Source organism: Rhinopithecus roxellana, chromosome 13 (assembly GCF_007565055.1).
Source record: "Rhinopithecus roxellana isolate Shanxi Qingling chromosome 13, ASM756505v1, whole genome shotgun sequence".
NCBI classification, from domain to species: Eukaryota; Metazoa; Chordata; class Mammalia; order Primates; family Cercopithecidae; genus Rhinopithecus; species Rhinopithecus roxellana.
The window spans coordinates 54,833,431-54,856,325 of NC_044561.1; the positions used below are offsets into that span (position 1 = coordinate 54,833,431).

A 22,895-nucleotide genomic window follows, 5' to 3' on the forward strand; every position below is an offset into this window, starting at 1 on the left:
CCTCAGAGGCCCTCTTCTGAGCTATGCTCTGGAGAATGGACTCTAAGACTGAATGACTTTTTCTGCAGAGAACAGAAGAAAAGGTGGGAAGGTGAGACAGAGTTTCTAAAGCCACCTCAAACTACAGTTTAGTTTGGTCTCCTACATAATATTCCTGTTTAAGTGGGAGGTGGTTGGTGTGGATTCTTTCCTTTATTGAAATTATAATAGAAAATGTAAATTTGATCTGAAGAGAAGGCCAAGTGGTAAATTCTGGCACTCATGGAGATCTTTCAGAGGTCATGAATGTCTCGATGTTGGAGTCAGGATTAGAACCCAGGTCACCCCGTATCCACAGCCCTGGAGTCATTTTCTCTATCACTGTTTGTATACAGCAGGCAATTATAAATGTTGTGAATACTCTGCCGCTGGTCTCCTTCCTCTTCCCCTCCTCCACTTCCTTCTGCTCAGGGCTCCTGATTCTTCTCCTCCTGCCTTCCTCCCTCCATTTCCTCCTCCTCCTCCTCCTCCTTCCTCCTAGTCATTCTTCGCCCCCTCCTCCTCTCTTCCTCTTTCCTCTTTCTCTTCCTCCATCCCTTCTTCCTTCTCCTCCACTGCCTTCTCTCTTCTCATCATCATTATAACCACCATGTAGGACGTGTCTATTCTGTCCCACTGTTGTGCCAAGCACTTGACCTGCAATAGCTCATTAAGTCATACAATTAGTATTATTAATATCATCCCCATTTTACCACGAGGAAATGAACACTTGGAAACACATGTGGCCCACCTAAGTACTCACAGTTAGCAAAGGGCTGACATTTACCCCAGAGTTTCCTGACTTAAAGCCAGTGCTCTTGACTCCTTGATGTCTACTTATCTGTAAGTGGATCATGCAGAAGAAAGCACATGGTTTTCTCCCCGGGCATGGGTTAGCTGTCCTCAGGCCTTGTGGGTTTTGCAAAATTCCAAGGTCAATAATAAGTGCTCTGGTATCACTTCATATGTATGTGGATTGAGTTGGCCTTACTTCTAAAATTACAGGCAACGTTCTGGTTCCCACACTGAGCTGGTCATTCTTACTGCCAGCGTTGTGCTCAGCACTGCAGGTGCAGGCGGCCAGGCTCTGCAGATTCTTGGAAGCCACTCCTCATGAAGCTGCTTAAGTGATGCCACTAGCGCCCAAGACCTTTGCTTGCCCCAAAGGCCCAAGATGTGCTTCATCTAGAGTAATTCTGATGCTGGAAAAGAATTGAGACCAGCCTGGGCAAAAGGGTGAAACTCCGTCTCTACAAAATAAAAAAAAAAAAATTTATATATATATATATATACACACACACACACACACGCACTATATGTGCGTGTGTGTGTGTGTGTGTGTATAAAAGTTAGCCAGGCATGCTGGCACACACCTGAGGTTTTATGTCCATAAAACATAAATTATGGCTTTTAATTGGAAGCTATTATTTTTACTTCATTATATCAGTAAAACCTGCTTGAAAAGAATTTTTCTTTCTTTCTTTTTTTTTTTTTTTTTTTTTTTTTTTTGAGACGGAGTCTTGCTCTGTCACCCAGGCTGGAGTGCAGTGGCGAGATCTTGGCTTACTGCAAGCTCCTCCTCCCGGGTTCACGCCATTCTCCTGCCTCAACCTACCGAGTAGCTGGGACTACAGGCACCTGTCACCACGCCTGGCTAATTTTTTTTTTTTTTTTGTATTTTTAGTAGAGATGGGGTTTCACCATGTTAGCCAGGATGATCTCGATCTCCTGACCTCGTGATCCGCCTGCCTCAGCCTCCCAAAGTGCTGGGGTTACAGGTATGAGCCACCATGCCTGGCCTCTTTCTTTTTCTTTTCTTTTTGAGGCAGGATCTCACTCTGTTGCCCAGGTTGGAGTACAATGGTGCAGTCATGGCACACTGCAGCCTCGACCTTCTGGGCTCAAGTGATCCTCCCATCCCAGCCTTCTGAGTAGCTGGGACCTCAGGTGTGTGTCAGCATGCCTGGCTAACTTTCATATATATATATATATATATATTTTTTTTTTTTTTTTTTTTGTAGAGACAGAGTTTCACCCTTTTGCCCAGGCTGGTCTCAAACTCCTGAGCTCAAATGATCCTCCCACCTTAGCCTCCCGAAGTGTTGGGATTACAGGCGTGAGTCACTACACCTGGCCAGATTTTTATTTTCTTATTGAAGTAACTTGTCATAAAATTTCCTGGTGGGAAGTCCCATCAAGACATGAAATAGAAACATTGTAAAGACATTTATGGAAAAGCAAAAATTCCATTTCCCAAAGCCATGCTCTATGCGTGATGGTTGGGAAGCTCTGAAATACTGGGACCAAGAAGAATTATTCTCTGATGTCTGACTGTCACAATGGTTTTAATCCAAGAATAAAACCAACACAAACAGTGTGGCTCGAAACAAAGAAAAAAGTCCATTTTAAAGCAATGTCTGTAAGCTTGGAAAGCACCTATTTTCTCTGGTGAGCTGTTAAAAATCCAAATAGTTGAGAAATTACAGATGGCTTTCCAAAGACCTGTTTTCTATTTTTTTCTCTTCCAAAATGATTTTTTGAATATTTAACATTAACAAGTAACAGTATTGGCTGATGTATTAGCCTACGGCTCAACTTTAAGTTTTATTTTCTTCCAAAGCTTTTGTGGTGCGGTGAAGAGGCAAACTGTGGAGGGGGAGCCTGGTAACTATGGCAACAGCATTGCCATCAATGAAGTGGCGCTGAGAGCCCAAGGCCCTCAGGCTGGGAGGCTAATTCCTACAACAAAGCCTTTTCTGTGTTCAACTGGGCACAGGAAAGCTGCTGGTTGTGATGATGGCTAAGACAAACCTTCAGCCTGAAGACCCGGGAGGGAAAAATGTGAGTCTTACCCTTCACACGTTAATTATTTTATGAACAGATGAGTGCAATGTGCTAGCAAACCCGATGAATGTAATTCAAGCCTGCTCCAAAACCATACCGTTGCTTCATTTGACATGCTCCTGCAGAAACACATTGAACGCTTGTCGTGCAAATCATTTGAACATAGTCTTTAAGCATTTCTCATTCTGTGACGGTACCAAAGCCGTCTCGAGCATCTAAAAGGGATTATCTACAGAGTTTGTTTTAAAATAACCCAACTATTAGAATATTATACTTCCATTAGTTGCTGGCTTAGTGGGATTTCCCACTCAGGAATGAAGTGGGATTTAAAGTGGCTTGTCGTTCGTAAGGCATGATTTCTAAAGTTGTCTACTGTGGTCACATTAGGAAGGGTATTTATTGCCAACTGAAAAATAATCAGTGTGTTATAAATTCAAGAGAAAATATACTCCAAATTAATAAAATGGGACTAGAAGTATTTAACCTGAAAAAAAGTGTAATTTTGAATTCTAGAAAAAGAGGAGTGTTTGATTTGGAAATTTTAGTGACAGTGAAAATGTGCCTGATTTCCAGTTCATTTTGATTTACAACAACATCTACATTGGAGGTGATAGTGGTAGAATTCTAGGCTTTTCAGTTAGATCTTGGTTTTCTTATTTTCCAGATATGTAATTGATATGGTTTGGCTGTGTGTCCCCACCCAAATCTCATCTTAAATTGTACTCCCATAATTCCCACGTGTTGTGGGAGGGACCCGGTGGGAAATAATTGAATCATGGGGGTGGTTTGCCCCATAATGTTCTCGTGGTAGTGAGTAAGTCTCATGAGAGCTGATGGTTTTATAAGGGGTTTCCGCTTTCGCTTCTCTCTCATTTTCTCTTGCTGCTGCCATGTAAGATGTGCCTTTTGCCTTCCACCATGATTGTGAGGTCTCCCCAGGCACGTGGAACTGTGAGTCCATTAAACCTCTTTCTTTAGTAAATTGCTCAGTCTTGGTATGTGTTAATCAGCAGCGTGAAAATGGACTAATACAGTAATTCTGGTTGAAGGATTCAACCTCTTTTTGGGTGATTCTTCAGTTCTAAAATTGGGATAAAAATAGTACCTTAGAATGTTGTGAGAATTGGATGAGAAAATGTATGCAGTGTACTTAGCACTGTGACCAGTCAGGGTTCAACCCTGTTTTATATTCCTAGGTGTACCCTTGATGGCTCAACTATGGCTAAGCTAATCAGGCCATGTGCCTATGTTTTGGAAAGTATTACTACAGTATAGAATGTGTCTATGGAAGTGTACAGTGAGAGTTAGCCTAACTCTTGACTTGGGTTTGAAGTTACTCAAGATGTTAGTTTCAACTTCTGGACTGTAGCTGAAGCGGCTATGTTGTCTGGGGTCTATACCCTGGGGTTCGTTGTCGTGTGCCAGGAAAATTTAGGACACGGACACACATGAGGAGTTTAGGAGCCAAGGTTTGACAGGCAGAAGAGAAGAGAAAGAAACAGCTCTCTCCATAGAAAAAGGGGTCTCCAAGCGGAAAGGACTGGCTGTTGGTGAATGCACCGGGTTTCATAGTCCAGTTTGAGGAGGCAGTGTCTGATTAATATAGGGCTCACAGATTGGTTACATCAAGTATGATGTTTACATAGCACGGGGGGATGGCTGGTTGCCCCACCCTCATCTTATGCAAGTGAGCTTTCCAGGTGATCGGTGCCATCTTGTCTGCTCCTTACATTCCATGTGGCTGACAAAGAGACGGGAAGATGGAGCCGCCATCTTGAACATGATTGGCACAATGCAGGTATCTATGTCTGCAGCTTGATTTTACAGGATGCTCTTCGTTAGAAAGGAAAGTAATTCAGGGCTGCTTTTCATTAAAAAGATAAACCTTACCAAGGCAGATACCCTTGCTCTCTGCCTAAGTGGTTTCTTCTTAACTCCTATTATCATAGTGGTCACCATAGGACTCACTGTGGGTGGGATTGGCCAGCCATCCTGCTTCGTATAGAGCCTGCTACTCTGGGGATGGACATTTATGCTTTTTCCTACAGCTGAGGATTAGGAATGCATGTGGAGGTGCTGTACTCTGGCAGTCATTGCTGGAGGTGAGTAGTGTTCCTTATCAGCTGCCTCCTGGGGGTCTGGACAGGGAAAAGGGAACGGCAAGGAGAATCAGCCACAGGCAAGAATTTCTTCCCCACTTGGGCCCTGAAGCCTCTGGGATTCTTTGCCAGCAGGACACCCTGAGGTTCCTCAAGTTAAGAACAAAAACGGTTGAAGGTCTCACTGCATCTTCTAGTGGATGGCTTGTCTTTTGTTTCCTGAAGTCACAAGGGTGAGACTGGCCAGGGCCTTGTGTGGTTTTATGCCTCAGGCTCCAGTGCACAAGAGAAAGGACAGGGTTCACCTCCCAGCTCTTCTGCTTAATGGCTGCGTTACCTTGAGCAAGACTTGGTGATATGGTTTGAGTCTGTGGCCCTGCCCAAATCTCATGTCAAATTGTAATCCCCAGTGTTGAAGGTGGGGCCTGGTGGGAGGTGATTGGATCATAGGGGCAGTCACTCATGAATGGTTTAGTACCATCCCCGTAGTGCTGTTTTTGGGATTCAGTTCTTATGAGATCTGGTTGTTTTCAAGTGTGTGGCACCTGTCCCCTTGCTCTCTCTTCCTCCTGCTCTGGCCATGTAAGAAGTGCCTTCTTCCCCCTTGCCTTCCACCATGATTGTAAGTTTCCTGAGGCATCCCCAGAAGCTGAGCAGATGCAGCCATGTTTCCTGTATGCTGCAGAATAGTGAGCCAATAAAACCTCCTTTCTTTATCAATTCCCTAATCTCAGGTGTTTCTTTATAGCGTGTGAAAATGGACTAATACACTTGGGTGTCATCAAGAGAGCTGTGGAGAATATTAGTACTGAACCCAAGGGGGTGATATGAGGATTCTATGAAGAGACACCCAAAGTGTCTCACACAGTTTACGGTTCCTAGAAAGTCTTCAGTTCAAACTGGGCATAAGTGGTTCCTAGTGGGATTTGGGAGCCTCTAATTGCCTTAAGGCAAGTGCTGCCCCTCCATCGCCCACTCCTGCCTGTAGCTCTGAATTACATGAGTTCCCTATGGGCTGGCATGGGTAGAGCTGTGAGGTTCTAGGCTGTAGGCATCCTGTCCCCCATCCTAAAGGCCACATCAATTGAGGAATCGCCCTGGGCAACATACTTGGGGAAAACAACCAGCTGTATTGAGGGTCATTAGGTTCCTGATGACTTCAGAGGTCCTAGTGACAGGACCATGGCACCTCTACAAAGCTGGCTGGGGCTAGAGAGGCATTTGCCAATTCATTCTGCTCTGTCTCTCTTTTCCTGCTCTTCTCTGTGTCTCTGACTCTCTCTCTCTCTGTCATGCAGCAACAAAAGCTACAGGGCAGGGGGGGCAAGTCACACCACACTCAGAAAACACCAGTTAACTAGAGACACGTGTGACGACAAGCCAAACAAGGTTAAGAGCTTTGTTGAAGGGGTGAAGACCCCAAAGTGGGGCATGGACTATATTGGGATATCAATCAACAGAGACTTAAGGAACAAAACCTGCATGTTTGCATCAAATGCCCCCTGACCTACCAGGTAAGGCCTCCCCACCCCAAACCCCTTTAATGTCAGCATCATCTTTTTAAAAAGTTATAAATGTAGTATATGTTCATGGTAAAAAAAAAAAAATCTAAATGGCACAAACAATAAAAATCCCCTTTCTCTTCTCATTTTTCCCCAGTCTTTAGAAGTAATAATTTATTTATTTATTTATTTATTTATTTATTTATTTATTTATTTTGAGGCGGAGTCTCGCTCTGTCGCCCGGGCTGGAGTGCAGTGGCCGGATCTCAGCTCACTGCAAGCTCCGCCTCCCGGATTTACGCCATTCTCCCGCCTCAGCCTCCCGAGTAGCTGGGACTACAGGCGTCCGCCACCTTGCCCGGCTAGTTTTTGTATTTTTTTAGTAGAGACGAGGTTTCACCGTGTCAGCCAGGATGGTCTCGATCTCCTGACCTCGTGATCCGCCCGTCTCGGCCTCCCAAAGTGCTGGGATTACAGGCTTGAGCCACCGCGCCCGGCCTAGAAGTAATAATTTAACACACCATATGCATTTGCTAGATAATCACCGATGTTTTCTTTATCTTGTATTATTCTTTTGGATTGATTGTTTGCTTTAGGTGATAAAATGTTTCTATGATGGTTCAAATAAGGTTCCTGTCTCCAGGTTGTTTAATCCAACTGTATTAGTTTCCTAGGTAACAAACTACCATAAACTTGGTGACTTAAAACAGCTAAAATGTGTTCTCTCACAATTCTGGAGGGCAGAAATCTGCCATTGAGGTATTGGCAGAGCTGCAACTCACTGAAGGTTCTAGGGAGGATCCTCCCTGGCCTCTTCCAGCTTCTGGTGACCCCAGTTACTCCTCAGCTTGTGGCAGCCTCACTCTAGCCTGTGCCTCCATTCCCACACGGCCTTCTCCTCTGGTCTTTGTGTCTCCCCATCTCCTCTTACAAGGACACCAGCCATAGGGTTGGTGTCCACCAGCCCACCCTAAAACTTGGACATCTCATCTCAAGATCTTTAACTTAATTATATCTGCAGTGACCTTGTTTCCCCAGTAAGGTCACGTTCTGATTCAAGATGGACTTGAATTTTGGGGAGACATTACTCAATCACTACAAAGTTCACTCTGTCTCCGGCTCTCTTTTCCTGCCCCTCTTGGCTAAGGTAAATGATCTTAAAACTTTAAGTAGATGTTGGCCGGGCGTGGTGGCTCACGCCTGTAATCCCAGCACTTTGGGAGGCCAAGGCTGGCGGATCCCGAGGTCAGGAGATCGAGATCATCCTGGGTAACATGGTGAAACTCCGTCTCTACTAAAAATACAAAAAATTAGCCGGGCGTGGTGGTGGGCGCCTGTAGTCCCAGCTACTTGGGAGGCTGAGGCAGGAGAATGGCGTGAACCCGGGAGGCGGAGCTTGCAGTGAGTGGAAATTGCGCCACTGCACTCCAGCCTGGGCGACAGAGTGAGACTCTGTCTTAAAAAAAAAAAAAAGAAAAAAGAAAAAAAACCTTTAAGTAGATGTTGACTCATTTTCAATACTCTGACAACCTGAGAGCGGCCAGCAGCCAGTGCAGAGTCCCCATCATTGAGAATTAGTTGCTATTGGAAATAGTGCTACAAGCTCCTTGAGCCGCTTTGAGAGGAAACTTATCACCAACAGAGCGTCCCCCAAAATGATGATGCAAAATCAATAAAGATCTCCATCAAAGATTCTTGGTAACTTCCCAAAGATAAGCAGATCCTTAATTGGCTGTGAGATCTTAGCCAAAAGTCTCAAAGTCTTCATCTATAAAATGATGGTGGCAACGTCATCTATTATTGGTGTTGTGTGAATGAAGTTAGGAAATGCTTTTGGAGTGTTTGGTGCAGTACTTGGAAAGTCAAGGATGACTTTGAAAATCTTAAGAACTGAGAACAGACTTCAGCACAGCATATATAATGAACATGACTGGGGATATAAGTGGCTCTTTAAAAAGATGGCATGAAATAAGCCTGTATCGGGGCCCAGGAATAGAAGCAGACATAATTGGATCTTATCATAATGACAGGGCCCCAGAATCAGTGTCCCAGCAGGCAGGAAAAGCACACTCAAATTAGGGAAACCCAAGAAAGGCTTAATAAAGGCACCAGGTACAAAGGTGTAGGGAAACCACCAGGGTTGTGTGGTATTAGGGAAAGGGAGGGTGGTGGAACAGCTGTTACCATCCCTAAAACCAAAGGGATGGGAGGGAGGAAGTGAGCAAAGGGACAGGGAAGGAGAGAGTCTCTAGAGAAGGTGCCTCAATGGGGCAGTGACCACAGCCACCCTACAGAGGATGGTCAAGGGAATAAGGCAGAGATTTTACTGTTCTGCCTTCCAGTCCCCTGCTGGGGCTCCCCTTTGCTGAGTTAATTCTGAAATCATAGAGCAAGCTAGGGATATGAGTGTGGCCAACCCAGCCCCCAAGAAAGCAAGCTTCCTAGGGCAGAAAACAAGGTGCAGATGCCGGGGGAATCTTGGGGAGGAACCTGGAAAGATACTGCCTCCGGCTCTTTGTCATTTGACTGTCAGATTGTGGAACATTCTCTTCTGTAGGTGGCACTGCTCTTGCAAGACAAGGAACCCGTGGCTCAGCACCACCTGCCATGACTGCACATTGGCACAGCTTCTAGCAATACCCACCAAGCTTCCACTGAGGAACTTACGGTATTTGCCAACTTTGGCAAAGGATAAGAGGATGTTGTGGAAAATGCCATACTCTGTGGCAGTTTTAGGTAGGTCTGCAGACACTGCCACATCCCGAGACAGATAGCCCTGAGCTCTTCTAATAAGAGACAACTGCTGGGCTACTGTCTGGTGAATAATCAAAATTGCCTGTTGCCAGGGCATGTGACCCATTGTGACTCTTCCTGGAGAGCAGCAATCAAGACTAAAGTATTAGTTCCTGGAGCTGCAGGAGACCTTCAGAGTGGCATCCTCTTCTCTACCCCCATTTAAGACCTCCTCCTCCCTCTCCACTTCCTCCCTCTCCCTCTTTACCTTCCCCTTTCCCTCCCTCCTTTTTCTCTTCCCTTCTTCTCTCTCCCTCTTTCTCTGCCTCCCTCTCTCCTTCCCTCTCCCTCCTTCCTTCTCTCTCTTTTCTCCCTCTTTCCCCTCTCCCTCCTTCCTCCTCCCTTCCTCCCTCTCTCCCTCCTCCCTCTCTCTCCATCTCTCTCTCACTCCTGCTTGGACATCAGGTTCAGAGGGCTGAGCTGTTCACAGTGCTCGCTTCTTGTCACACTTTCAGCGTGGCTTCATGCAAGGACTCTCACTTGTTTGGTTCTTTTCCTTTTATAACAGCAACAACAATTACCCAACCCTTCCAGTGTCGCTTTCAGACCAGATGCTGTTCTAAGGGCTTTATGCACACTCACTGTTTGTTCCCCACTCACAAGTGTTGAGATGGATTCCACCGTGGCCTCCAGCTGGAGGAGCTTGCTGAGTTGCGTGTGGTGTCAGGGCCAAGCCCGGGCAGTTCGTTCCTTTGACCTGGGCTCTGCATTGTCCCTCTTCCCCTCCCCTTGGGTTTAATGGATACCATTTTGTTATGTGTTCCTACAAAACAGATATCATTGTTTTGTAGTCATTTAAAAAACACTCACAAAATTATTGTTGTAAATCTCTCTGTCTCTTATTTTCTCTAAGCCATCACTTCTCTTAGCAGCCAGGTACTTCCCGGTTCCGCCGGAGGAAATCATTTCACCCTCCTTTCTTCCAGTGGTGGAGGCAGAGTGCTTCCAGCTCTCTGTCCTACAAATAAAGCTGTGACAAGTATTCTCAAACATGTCTCCACAAGGGGCCATGTGGACATTTCTATGCCTGGAATCAGAAATGCCAGGCCCTGGGGTGCTGAGGCCTAATTGGTGAGCTGGGCCCGACTGTGCCCAGCCTCCCCTCCCACCAGTGGGCACAGTTCCAGTGTCCTTCCATCTCTGCCAGCACTTGGCATCAGCTGCTGAGTTTGTGCCAGGCTAATAAGTGGAAAGTGGTTTTCCAGGGTATTAATTTGCATTTCTCTGCCTATTGATGATGGTCATCATTTCCCCCAGTGCAGGCGGCCTTTCATCTGGCTGCATTTCAGTAAACTGCTGCTAGTCATTTGACTATTAGAGCTGCTGAGATTTTCTTGTTGGTTTGTGGCGTTTTTTGGTTCTACATTTCTGTTTTTTGTCTGGTAGATTTTATTTGTTGCAAAATCTTCTCCCTGTCTGTCATGTATTTATTTTTGTCTCTGAGGTGACCATTTGGAACAAAACTCCTTCATTTTCATACAATCAAATTTATTAATATTTCTGTATATTGGAAGTTTTTTGTTTTTTGTTTTTTGTTTTTTTTTTTGAGACGGAGTCTCGCTCTGTCACCCAGGCTGGAGTGCAGTGGCCGGATCTCAGCTCCCTGCAAGCTCCGCCTCCCGGGTTTAGGCCATTCTCCTGGCTCAGCCTCCCGAGTAGCTGGGACTACAGGCGCCCGCCACCTCATCGGGCTAGGTTTTTGTATTTTTTAGTAGAGATGGGGTTTCACCGTATTAGCCAGGATGGTCTCGTTCTCCTGACCTCATGATCCACCCGTCTTGGCCTCCCAAAGTGCTGGGATTACAGGCTTGAGCCACTGCGCCCGGCCTATATATTGGAAGTTTTAAGAAGTCCTACCCTATCTGCAAATCATAAAGATATTCTCTTATATGTCTTTCTGTTATCCTCACCCTTTTACTTTCCTCAGGCAGGTGTTGCATTCATCTGCAGTGCACGATGATTTCTGTGTTAGGTAGAGATTCAGTCATGTTTTGATTGATACAGTCATGGTGTCTCCAGCACTATCTGCTAACCATTGTCCTCTTTTCCTTATTGAGTTTTGTTTCCCTTTACTGTATGTTAAATCCTTTTCGGACACGTTTCACTCGGTACTCTCTATTCTGTCTCCTGGATATAGTTTCTACTTTGTGCAGCTTGCATGCTGTCTCTTCATTACCATAACTTTGAGATGTGTTTTAATGCCTAGCAGAACAAGCCTGCTTTACTTTGCTTTTTTTTTTTTTCTTTTTCTTTTTGAGACAGGGCCTTGCTCTGTCTCCAAGACTGGAGCACAGTGGTGCAATCACGGCTCACTGCAGCCTCGATCTCCGGAGCTCAGGGGATCTTTCTCACCTCAGCCTCCCAAGTAGCTGGGACCACAGGTGTGCACCACCATGCCTGGCCAATTTTTGTATATGTGTGTGTGTGTGTGTGTGTATATATATATATATATATTTTTTTTTTTTTTTTTTTTTTTTTTTTTTGAGACAGGGTTTCGCCATGTTGTCCAGGCTGGTCTCTAACTCCTGTCAAGTCATCCATCAGGCTGGGCCTCCCAAAGTGCTGGGATTACAGACGTGAGCCACCCGTGCCCAGTCTCACTTGGCTCTTGGCTTGCTAAAAGTTGACCTAGTTTTGGTTTTTGGCTTTTTAAAAGTTGACCTAGTTTTTTTTTTTTTTTTTTTTTTGAGACAGGATCTTGCTCTGTTGCCCAGGCTGGAGTGCAGTGGTATGATCTCAGCTCACTGCAGCCTCCACCTCCTGAGTTCAAGTGATTCTCCTGGCTCAGCCTCCTGAGTAGCTGGGATTACAGGCACACGCCACCATATCGGGCTGACTTTTATATTTTTAGTCGAGACGGTGTTTCACCATGTTGGCCAGGCTGGCCTTGAACTCCTGATCTCAGGTGATCTGCCTGCCTCGGCCTCCCAAAGTGCTGGGGTTACAGGCATGAGCCACCACACCCGGTCCAACCTAGCTCTTCATACACCTTTCTTCTTCCATGGTAAAATTAAAATAAGTTTACTGAATTTCTCAAAACACTCGCCTGTAATTTTATTGCAACTGGATTGCATTTATATCTTAATGCAGGGAGAATGACATCTTTATTCTGGTTTTCACCCATCTAAGTGGCATCTTTCGTGGATTCCTGACATCTTTGCACCTATTAACAAAGATCTAGAATGTGCCCTGAGTGCTTGAAGTAAAGCGTTCCCATGCCTAGTGGGGAACGCACCTCTCCCGGTCTCCTACCCTCCACCAAGAAGGATTTCAGTGAGGCTCTGGAGAGAGACGTGGCAGCTGTGGGGAAGGCCTCCCTTAGCAGGGGTTTGAGGGAATCCAGATCCCCTCCCGGGTCCCAGCAACCAGTGTCAACACACTCACTAGCCCTGTGTCCACCACAGCTTGCCTCTGCGTGCCTCTCACTCACATGCGTGTCAGTCACCATGGATGCCCTAGAATTCTAGGTTCCTCATCGGCTCCTTCTGGATCCCCAGAGTGTCTGAGTATCCCCAATATTCACTGCATTTCTCATTCCTGCCCAAACCCTTGGGCCTTTCCACTGTTCCTTCTAGAATATACGCTGTTGGACCTGGAGGTGGGGCAGGCGTCCTTCCTGCTGCTTCTCATCCCTTCTGGACCTCTCTAAATGCCTCAGCTTTATCTCATCTCATCAGATCGCATCCCTCTCCCCCTGGCTGCAGCCATCTGCTGACTGCTCACTTCTCAGTGATTGGGGCTCCTGGTTCCCTGTCACTCTCTCCATCACCATCCAGCCTTAGTTGTGCATGATTTTAGTCCATGTGGTTGATTCTTCCAACAAGGAACTTTCCAGTTCCCTGAATCTCTCTCTCCCAATGATTTTGTCCTATACACATCCTCTCCTGCCTGCAGCCCAAGTGCCTCACTCTTATGGTTTATTATACCTTAGACGTGCTGTCCAATATGGTAGCTGCTAACCACTAGTGGCTATATACATTTAAATTAGTCACAATCAAGAATAAGTAAACATTTGATTTCTTAGTTGCATTAGCCACATTTTAAGTGCCTGTGGCTAGCAGCTGCCACGTTGGCTAATGCAGATATTGGACATTTTCATCATCACAGATAGTTCTATTAGAACTTTCTAGCATTGCCCTGGGCTTTGTCATTACCAGTTAGTATAATGTCTCTGTAATCCTAGCTGGACATCTCCACTCCCTGCCCACCACCTCCTGGCCTTGCCGCTCTGCTCTGTCTACTGCCCGAACTCTGCCAATCCTCCCGGACCCTTCAGCAACCTGCACACAACTCATGGACTCCTCTCCCCTGTCTTTTCCCTGTGGGCCCTGCAGCCTGTCCTCATTCCTGCTCACTTAGTTGAATGTCCTGGTCACACACGATAGTCACTTGCTGCCATGTTTCCAGCTCCCTGTTGCTGCTCGCTTCATTGCACATGTGATTTTATTGCTCTTGCTTGCTCAGGTCATGGTGCTGATGCACTGCAATTTGCCTACTGCAATTTGCCATGTGCGCTCCTCATTCATGCCGATTTAACAGAATGGGGCTAGAGAAAAACACAACCGCACCCACGGGTCCCACTTACACGAATGACCGACATCATCAGGTGGGCACCCGCACTCCCCTGCAAGCCCGCAGTGCTGTGTATTCCCAACGCACTGGCTTTTTCCACTCTCTTAGGTGAAGATGCCAAGAGGTTCCCTTCTTCTCAGCTTCCCACCATCCTCTCCTTCTTCCCCTCTCAGCTGGTGATCTTGCTTCCTTCTTCACTAAAGACATGAAAGAGAACGTTTCCAAACTCCCACTGCACCTATCCACCCACCTGTGTCTGCATTTATATCCTCCACGTTCCCTTCTGCTGCAATAGAGATGAACTGCCCAAGCTCCTAAAGTGGGGAAGTTCTCCTGCTTGCGCCTAGGACCTGTCCCCCATTGCCTATTGAAAGGTGTGCTGCTGCGTAAGCCTCCCCTCCCTCTCCTACATCATCATTTCTCTTTCCTGGCTCATAAGTGCACAAACATGTTTTTATTTCTTCCACCTTAAAAAAAAATCTTCTGTTGATCCCACTCTCCTCCTTAGCTATTGTCTATTTCTCTGCTCCCTTTTACAGAAAACCTCTGAGAGAATCGTCCCTACTTCCGGTTCCTAGTTCCTCTCCTCTTGTTCTATTTTATTAAGGAAAATGTTTGTTTCAGAATAATCTTAGATTTATGGAAATGTTGCAAAGGTGATATTCTAATCTGAAATTATTGTAATTGGGTTTTCTCACCCCTCTCCCCAAACTGCTCTTGTCACTGTCATCGATAAGCTCCCCTTCACCAAGCTGCAGCGATGAAACTTCAGCCTTCGGCTTCCCGGAGCCATCAGCAGCGCCTGGCGCGGCTCACTCTCCTTCCTCTGCCTGCTTCCCGGCCTTCCGTGGTCTCCCGCTCCAGGTTTCCCTCCTGCCTCTCCAGCTGGTTTCTGCCTTTTTTTTTTTTTTTTTTTTTCTCCTTTGCTCTCCTGCCTGGGTCCCTGTCCTGGGACTTCTTCTCTTTTCTGTCTACACCTACTTCCTCTCTTCCAAGCTCATGGCTGTGGATACAAATTACACGCACATGACTCACACATTTGCATCTCCACTTCTCTTCTCGCCTGAACTCTGGACGCCTTGTTCCAGCGTGCGGCCCGACCTCTCTGCTGGGATGGCTGGTACACAAACCGAACGTGTCCAGGAGTGAACATGTGGTCTCCCTCCAACCTGCTCTCTCCACTTCAGTGGCGGCTCTACACCTGTGACTGCTCAGGCCAAAAACACTGAAAGTCCCCTGGACGCCTCTCTTTTTCTCACACCTCACAGCGAATCAATGAGGAAATGTTGAGTGGCCCTCCAAAATACTTCCGAATCTGACTGCCTCTTCCTGTCTTCACTGCTGCTTCTGTGGTCCAAGCCTCTTTGCTTTTCCTAGATATTTTCAGTACCTTCTCATTGCTTTCCCATCTTCCCTTACACTCTATCTGGAATGATTTTTTTTTTTTTTTTAGACGGAGTCTCCCTCTTTTGCCCAGGCTGGAGTGCAATGGTGCGATTTTGGCTCACTGCAACCTCTGCCTCCCTGGTTCAAGCGATTCTCATGCCTCAGCCTCCCAAGTAGGTGGGATTACAGGCTCGTGCCACTGTGCCCAGCTAACTTTTGTATTTTTAGTAGAGATAGGGGTTCACCATGTTGGCCAGACTGGTCTTGAACTCCTGGCCTCAAGTGATCTGCCCACCTTGGCCTCCCAAAGTGCTGGGATTACAGGTGTGAGCCACTGTGCCTGGGCCGGAATGCTTTTTTAAATGTCAGTCAGAACGCGTCATTCCTTTGTCCAGTGGCCCCGGGACACGTCTTCTACAGCTCCTGCTCATTCACCCTGCTCCACCCACGCAGGCCTTCACTTTGGTCCTTGAATATGCCAGGCACATTTGCACCCCGGACCTCTTGCACTGGCTGCTTCCTCTGCCTAGAACACTCTTCCCCGATGTATCGCCATACCTCACTCTGTTTTTTTTTTTTTTTTTTTTTTTGTATCAAAAGGTCATTCTTTTTATTGCTGAGTAGTATTTTGTTTTACAGATATACAACAATCTATTTATCCATTTAGACATTTGACTTGTTTCCAGATTTGGTCTATTACAAATAAAACTACTATGAATATTCATGTGCAAGTCTTTGTATATATTCCTTTTCTCTTGGGTAAATAACCTAGAAGTAAAATTTCTGGATCATATGGAAGGTGGTGTTTAGCTTTTAAAGAAACTATTTTCCAAAGTGGTTGTACCATGTTACATTCTTGACAGAGGCATATGAAAATTTTCATGTTCTTTCCAACATTTGACATGGTCTTTTTAATTTTAGCTGTTTTAATAGGTATGTAGTGATATCTTATGTGGTTTTATTTTTTTATTTTTTATTTTTTATTATACTTTAAGTTCTAGGGTACATATGCATAATGTGCAGGTTTGTTATATATGTATACTTATGCCATGTTGGTGTGCTGCACCCATCAACTCGTCAGCACCCATCAATTCATCATTTATATCATGTATAACTCCCCAATGCAATCCCTCCCTCCTCCCCCCTCCCCATGATAGGCCCCAGTGTGTGATGTTCCCCTTCCTGAGTCCAAGTGATCTCATTGTTCAGTTCCCACCTATGAGTGAGAACATGCGGTGTTTGGTTTTCTGTTCTTGTGATAGTTTGCTAAGAATGATGGTTTCCAGCTGCATCCATGTCCCTACAAAGGACGCAAACTCATCCTTTTTTATGGCTGCATAGTATTCCATGGTGTATATGTGCCACATTTTCTTAATCCAGTCTGTCACAGATGGACATTTGGGTTGATTCCAAGTCTTTGCTATTGTGAATAGTGCCGCAATAAACATACGTGTGCATGTGTCTTTGTAGTAGAATAATTTATAATCCTTTGGGTATATACCCAGTAGTGGGATGGCTGGGTCATATGGTACATCTAGTTCTAGATCCTTGAGGAATTGCCATACTGTTTTCCATAATGGTTGAACTAGTTTACAATCCCACCAACAGTGTAAAAGTGTTCCTATTTCTCCACATCCTCTCCAACACCTGTTGTTTCCTGACTTCTTAATGATTGCCATTCTAACTGGTGTGAGATGGTATCTCATTGTGGTTTTGATTTGCATTTCTCTGATGGCAAGTGATGATGAGCATTTTTTTCATGTATCTGTTGGCTGTATGATTGTCTTCTTTTGAGAAATGTCTGTTCATATCCTTTGCCCACTTTTTGATGGGGTTGTTTGTTTTTTTCTTGTATATTTGTTTGAGTTCTTTGTAGATTCTGGATATTAGCCCTTTGTCAGATGAGTAGGTTGCAAAAATTTTTTCCCATTCTGTAGGTTGCCTGTTCACTCTGATGGTAGTTTCTTTTGCTGTGCAAAAGCTCTTTAGTTTAATTAGATCCCATTTGTCAATTTTGGCTTTTGCTGCCGTTGCTTTTGGTGTTTTAGACATGAAGTCCTTGCCCATGCCTATGTCCTGAATGGTACTACCTAGATTTTCTTCTAGGGTTTTTATGGTATTAGGTCTAACATTTAAACCTCACTCTGTTTTTTATTCAAGTCTTTGCTCAATTATCAACCTCTCTCAATGAGGCCTACTTTGGCAACCCGCTTCAATCTGAGATCCCCTCTCCAGCATCCCTAAACCCATTCTATTGCACCCAGGAAACTTACATTCTTATACTACCCTACAGAATGTATTTCTTATATTGACTTTTTATTTTCTCCCTTCCACTAGCGTTTAAACTTCTGCTCATTCTAATAAGGAAGGAAAAAGCAATCAGAGATGTAGGAATTGGGAAGGAAATGACAAATCTGTCATTTTCTGTACCTTTTAAGAAATACAGACAGAATCAAGGTACAAAACTCTTAAACTAGTGAGTGGGTTCAGAAAGAGTGCCAGAAACGAGCTTACCCAGGCCGGACTCAGTGGCTCATGTCTGTAATCCAAGCACTTGGGGAGGCCAAGGCGGGAGAATTGCTTACGCCCAGGGGTTCAAGACCAGCCTGGACAACATGGTGAAACCCTGTCTCTACTAAAAATACAAAAAATTAGCTGGGCATGGTGGCGTGCATCTGTGGTCCCAGCTATACAGGAGACTGAGGTAGGAGGATCACCTGAGCCTGGGAGGTCGAGGCTGCAGTAAGCCATGACCTTATACTATATTCTTATACTACCTTATAGAATTTATTTCTTGTATTTACTTTTTATTTTCTCTCCCCGACTAGCATTTGAACTTCACGAGAGCAGGTATTGGTTTGTTATTTTGCTCTACCTTTAGACTCCAGTACAGCGCATAGCACCAAGCAACCATTTTTGTTGCGTGAGCGAATATGTCCTGTACAGAGTTTTAACTTTTTTTTTTTTTCCACAGAGAGTCTGTAAATTTTTGGCTATATTAATATCTTGATACTTAAGAGTTTTAGTTCTTCTTTAGCGGCATCTTATTTTCGACAACGTGTTCTAGTTGCAATGTCATCGCATTTTTGCAGGGTAAACTCATTTCTTTGTTGTTGTTGTTGTTGTTGTTTTTGTTGAGATGGTCTAGCTTTGTTGCCCAGGCTGGAGCGCAGCGGCGTGATCATGGCTCACTGCAGCGTCGATCTCCCAGGCTTAGGTGACCCTCCTACCTCAGTCTCCTGTGTAGCTGGGATCACCGATGTACACAACCATACCTGGCCATTTTTTTGTATTTTTAGTAGAGACAGGGTTTCATCATGTTTTTCCAGGCTGGTCTCAAACCCCTGGGCATAAGTAATTCTCCTGCCTTGGCCTCCCCAAGTGCTTGGATTGCAGATGTGAGCCACTGAGTCCGGCCTGGGTAAGCTCGTTTCTGGCACTCTTTCTGAACCCACTCACTAGTTCAAAAGCTTTGTCCCCTGATTCTGTTTGTATTTCTTAGAAGGTACAGAAAATGACAGATTTGTCCCTTCCTTCCCAATTCCTACCTCTCTGGTTGCTGTTTCCTTCCTTATTAGAATGAGCAGAAGTGGTATCACGGACATGCTTGTCTTATCCTGATTTTAAAGTGCTTCTAGCATCTCTCCCTTGACATTTGCTGTAAGATTTTGGTATATAAGCTTTATGAAGTTTAAGAAACTGATTTTTATTGCAGAGACCTTTTTAATTATAAAATATACACTGAAACCTGTCAAATGCTTTTTCATTCCTGATCGAAATGGTCATGGGATTGTACATACTTTTTGTCTATGAATGTTGTAAATTACATCGACAGATTTTTCTTTGCTTTCCTAGAATAAACTCTATTTGGTCACATTGTATTTTTAAAAAATACATACAGTTAGATTTAGCTAGCTAATGTTTTATTTAGCATTTTTGCTGAACAAATGACTTAGTAAAATAAAGAACAAAATGAGTTTGCAAATATAGATATGTGTATGTGTATGTGTATGTGTATGTGTGTGTGTGTGCTCGCGTGTGTGTGTGTAATTTGCATTATCGTTTTCTGGTTTTAGAATTAAGATTACATTGGTCTCTTAAAGTGAGTGTGTCCGATTTATTTTGCTCTTTTAATATTTTGTGAACATTTTTTTTTTTAAATTTAATTTAATTTTATTTTTTTGAGACGGAGTCTGGCTCTGTCACCCAGGCTGGAGTGCAGTGGCCGCATCTCAGCTCACTGCAAGCTCCGCCCCCCGGGTTTACGCCATTCTCCGGCCTCAGCCTCCCGAGTAGCTGGGACTACAGGCGCCCGCCACCTCGCCCGGCTAGTTTTTTTTTTTGTATTTTTTAGTAGAGACGGGGTTTCACCGTGTTAGCCAGGATGGTCTCGATCTCCTGACCTTGTGATCCGCCCGTCTCGGCCTCCCAAAGTGCTGGGATTACAGGCTTGAGCCACCGCGCCCGGCCTGTGAACATTTTAGGTTAAGATAACTTAGGAATTAATGGTTTCTTGAATGTTTGAGAGATCTAACAAGGGAAATTATCAGCGACTGAAGTCTTTTGGTAGCAGAGATCTTTGACCACCACTTCAGTTTCTTTAACATTTACTCTCTATTTGTCTTTTTCTCCTCGTGCCAGTTTTGGCATTTGAGTATCTTTCTCCCTACTGCACCCCAAGTGAACCTTCCCCATCCTGGGCAGGCACAGCTCCCTACTGTACCCCAAGTGTCTTCAAAAGCAGTTGCAACAAATTGAAAATAGATATGTGGGACTTGATTATACTAAGGAGCTTCTATAAAGCAAAATAAACTATCAGCAGAGTAAACAGCCAATTTTCCTAGAAATAGACCCTTTCTAACCTAGGCCCCCAGGTTTATTATGATATGGGTGTTCTTCCACTATTTCAAATCTCATTTTGCCTATAGTTGTGTCCCCTTTTTATTTTATATTATGTTTATTTATATATTTTCTCTCTCACTCTCTTGGTCTTTCTCTTCCTCACTATTTTGATGATTCTTGCCAAAAATGTGTCTTCTGAATTTTTGTAGGTCTGGGAACCAGATTCTGAGCCTCTGAGATTTGCATGCTGGGGACATATTGAAGAATATCTTCTTTTGAGGGGTGAGAGGAATATGATTGGGTGGAGGGGGAAGGTGAACTGTGATAGCTGCCTTTGGTTGAACGCAGGTCATCAGTGGATCCTGCTAGGAGCCCTGGAGTTAGGATGGCCCTTGAAAGCTGTCCCACTGAGGCAAGGGGGCTGAGCCTTTGTCCCCTGCCGCCCCCCTCATCAGATGCAGGTGGTCCCAGCAAAACCTTAGGAAAGGCAGCTTCTTTTGCCAAGGGCAATTCCTGGACGACTCAGTGCTGAAAAGGGTAGGGTGGCAGACCTGGGAAGTACGCGCCAGCATCTACTATCTCACATTCCTGGAGCATCTACTCCAGATCAACTCAGATCTACTCCCTTCACAGAGCAATGTGCTTTCAAAGGTGTGCTGAAACCAGCTTGTAACAGATTGTGACAGCAGATTGTTAGACTTTTCAGGAATTTTGCAGGACAGTTGTTAAGCCATTGATAGCTTGAAATAGGCTATGGAGGAAATTTTTACACCACGGTAATTGGCAAATGTTCCAAGTTAGTGTCTTTTTCTCCTTTTTTCTAACAGATAATGTAGCAGCGCATAATCATGCTTCATTAAACAGCTGCACCAGCATTCTGGCTGATCTCCTTTCCTGGGGAAACTCAGGAGAGCCCTGTAGTCCTGTAGTCTTTATTGCTAAAGCTCATCTCAAAGCCACAGCAGTTACTCATCTTCTCCCTCCATCCTTACACATTATGTATTCCCCTGCCCTTCGCTGAGTAGCACTTCTGGTCTAAGTGGCTGACCTCATGGGGGTGACCTGCACCCTCATCCTAAGGAGTCTGAACACCTGGCTACCATGTTGACATAGAACTACACTTGGACATTTGTTGTCAAGATTGGGCAGGGGTGTAATAAAAGACACGCAGTGGATCACCTGGGTACCAGCGTGATCTTTCCTACCGCCCCTCATGACAGTAGCCTTACCCACCCCAATGAGCAGGGTCAATGGCCCCTGCTGGGAGGGAAATACTTTCCTGTCTGGTTGGTCTCTTGGCACAAGAAGCTTAAAGAGAGTGGGCCAGAACCACAATAGGACTCTTACTGTGTGCCCTGGAAGAAGCATTCCCTCTCTGTCAACTAGGATCTTATATCCACAGCACCTGGAGTGTGGGCACGAGAAGCACAAATTTCCCAAGCAGATCGCTGAGAGTAATGGGGAGCAGGGCCACTCCGTCGCCCCCTTTTGTTCTTGTGACCATTTATCGGAGACAAACCACCATATGAGGTCCTTCTTGAAGGGTTTAGGCTGCCTCCTGGAGGATGGTGGTTCATCTTTGCAGGTTATCGCCTCCAAGCTGATGCCTCAGTTGCATCTTCAAAAGGTGATTCCAAGCCTTCACTAAATTAGCAGCTTCCATGTGTTGTATTATGTGATAGGACTAAGGGACTGCATGCTCTGGTATCCACTGCTACACTTCTTTTATTGTAAAGTGGGTCTCTTGACCCAGTGCAATGTTATGTAGGCTGTTTAGTTGGTGGATAAAAAGTATGTGTGTGTGTATATATACAAATAGTTTTAAAAATTTTATCAGATTGTGCTGCCGGCTGAGCTGTCTAGGAAAGAAAGGCAAAACCATACCCAGAAAATGTGTTGGTTCCCATTGAGAGGCATTGCTGCATCAGAAAGGGGTCTGATGTAATTAACTTGCAAAGACATGTCTTGCTAGTCTTCTCCAGGCATGATGGCGTCTTGGAGGCTCAGAGGTAGTCTCTGTCGCTTGCAAATTGGACATTGGGTAGTAGCAGTAGTGAGATCAGCTGGTGAATAGGAGCCCATGCTTTTGGACTCGTGCGTAACCTTCACCCTTGCCATTATGGCTCCTTCGTTCAGGAGCCTGCTAGTGTGGCTGGTGACAGAGGCTGGCTACAGTAACTGGCTGGGTATTCTGCCCACTTGCTTGTTTAGTGCCCTTTTGATGGTGAATTGTCTCCTTGGAGCATTGGCATGTGATTGGAAGATCTCTCTTATGCCCATTCACTTGCTTCTTCCAAATTCTCTTTTCCAGGCCCTGAATCAAGCAGCTAAGATATTTGGTATTGAGTCAAGGTCTAGGTTTATTTTGGGTCATTCATCTCTGTCATTTGCTTGGAATGTAGTATTATTTTCAATTGATCTAAATATTGAAACATCGACCAAAAATCTTTTTAAAATTTAAAAAGAGTAAATGCAAATTTCTGCACTGAGTTTTCTTTCCCTGACTGCGTGTGCTATGCTTTTGAGAAAGAACTGGAGACTTAACTGACAATAAGTTAAAAATGGGACAAAACATAAGGCAATGGAAATGCTCAGGCCACATTCATAGAAAAACTGTGTCACATCGTTTCCTTCGTTGCCTGTGGTGGGCTGACAGCACTTAGAGTGTGTATCCATTTATGGGGGTGACGTATTTTCTGAAGGGATGCCCAGATTAAACCAAGCCCAGGATCGGTTACAGGAATGAGAAACCATTAACTGAGGAGGAGAGAAATTTGGGGTGAACTTGTTGCCAGAATATAGTGATGCATTAGTGCTGGCCCATGAACCAACTGCATCC

General features: G+C 44.9%; 1 protein-coding gene across 1 annotated transcript in view; it reads left to right on the forward strand.

Moving 5' to 3' along the window:
- The first annotated feature begins 2,790 nt into the window (after positions 1–2,790).
- The window catches only part of B3GALT5 (beta-1,3-galactosyltransferase 5), a 115,354-nt gene continuing 95,249 nt past the window's right edge, over positions 2,791–22,895 (forward strand). The window contains exon 1 of the mRNA XM_010368700.2: positions 2,791–2,859. The gene's annotated coding sequence lies outside the window, so the exon portion shown is untranslated. The remainder of the gene's footprint in view (positions 2,860–22,895) is intronic.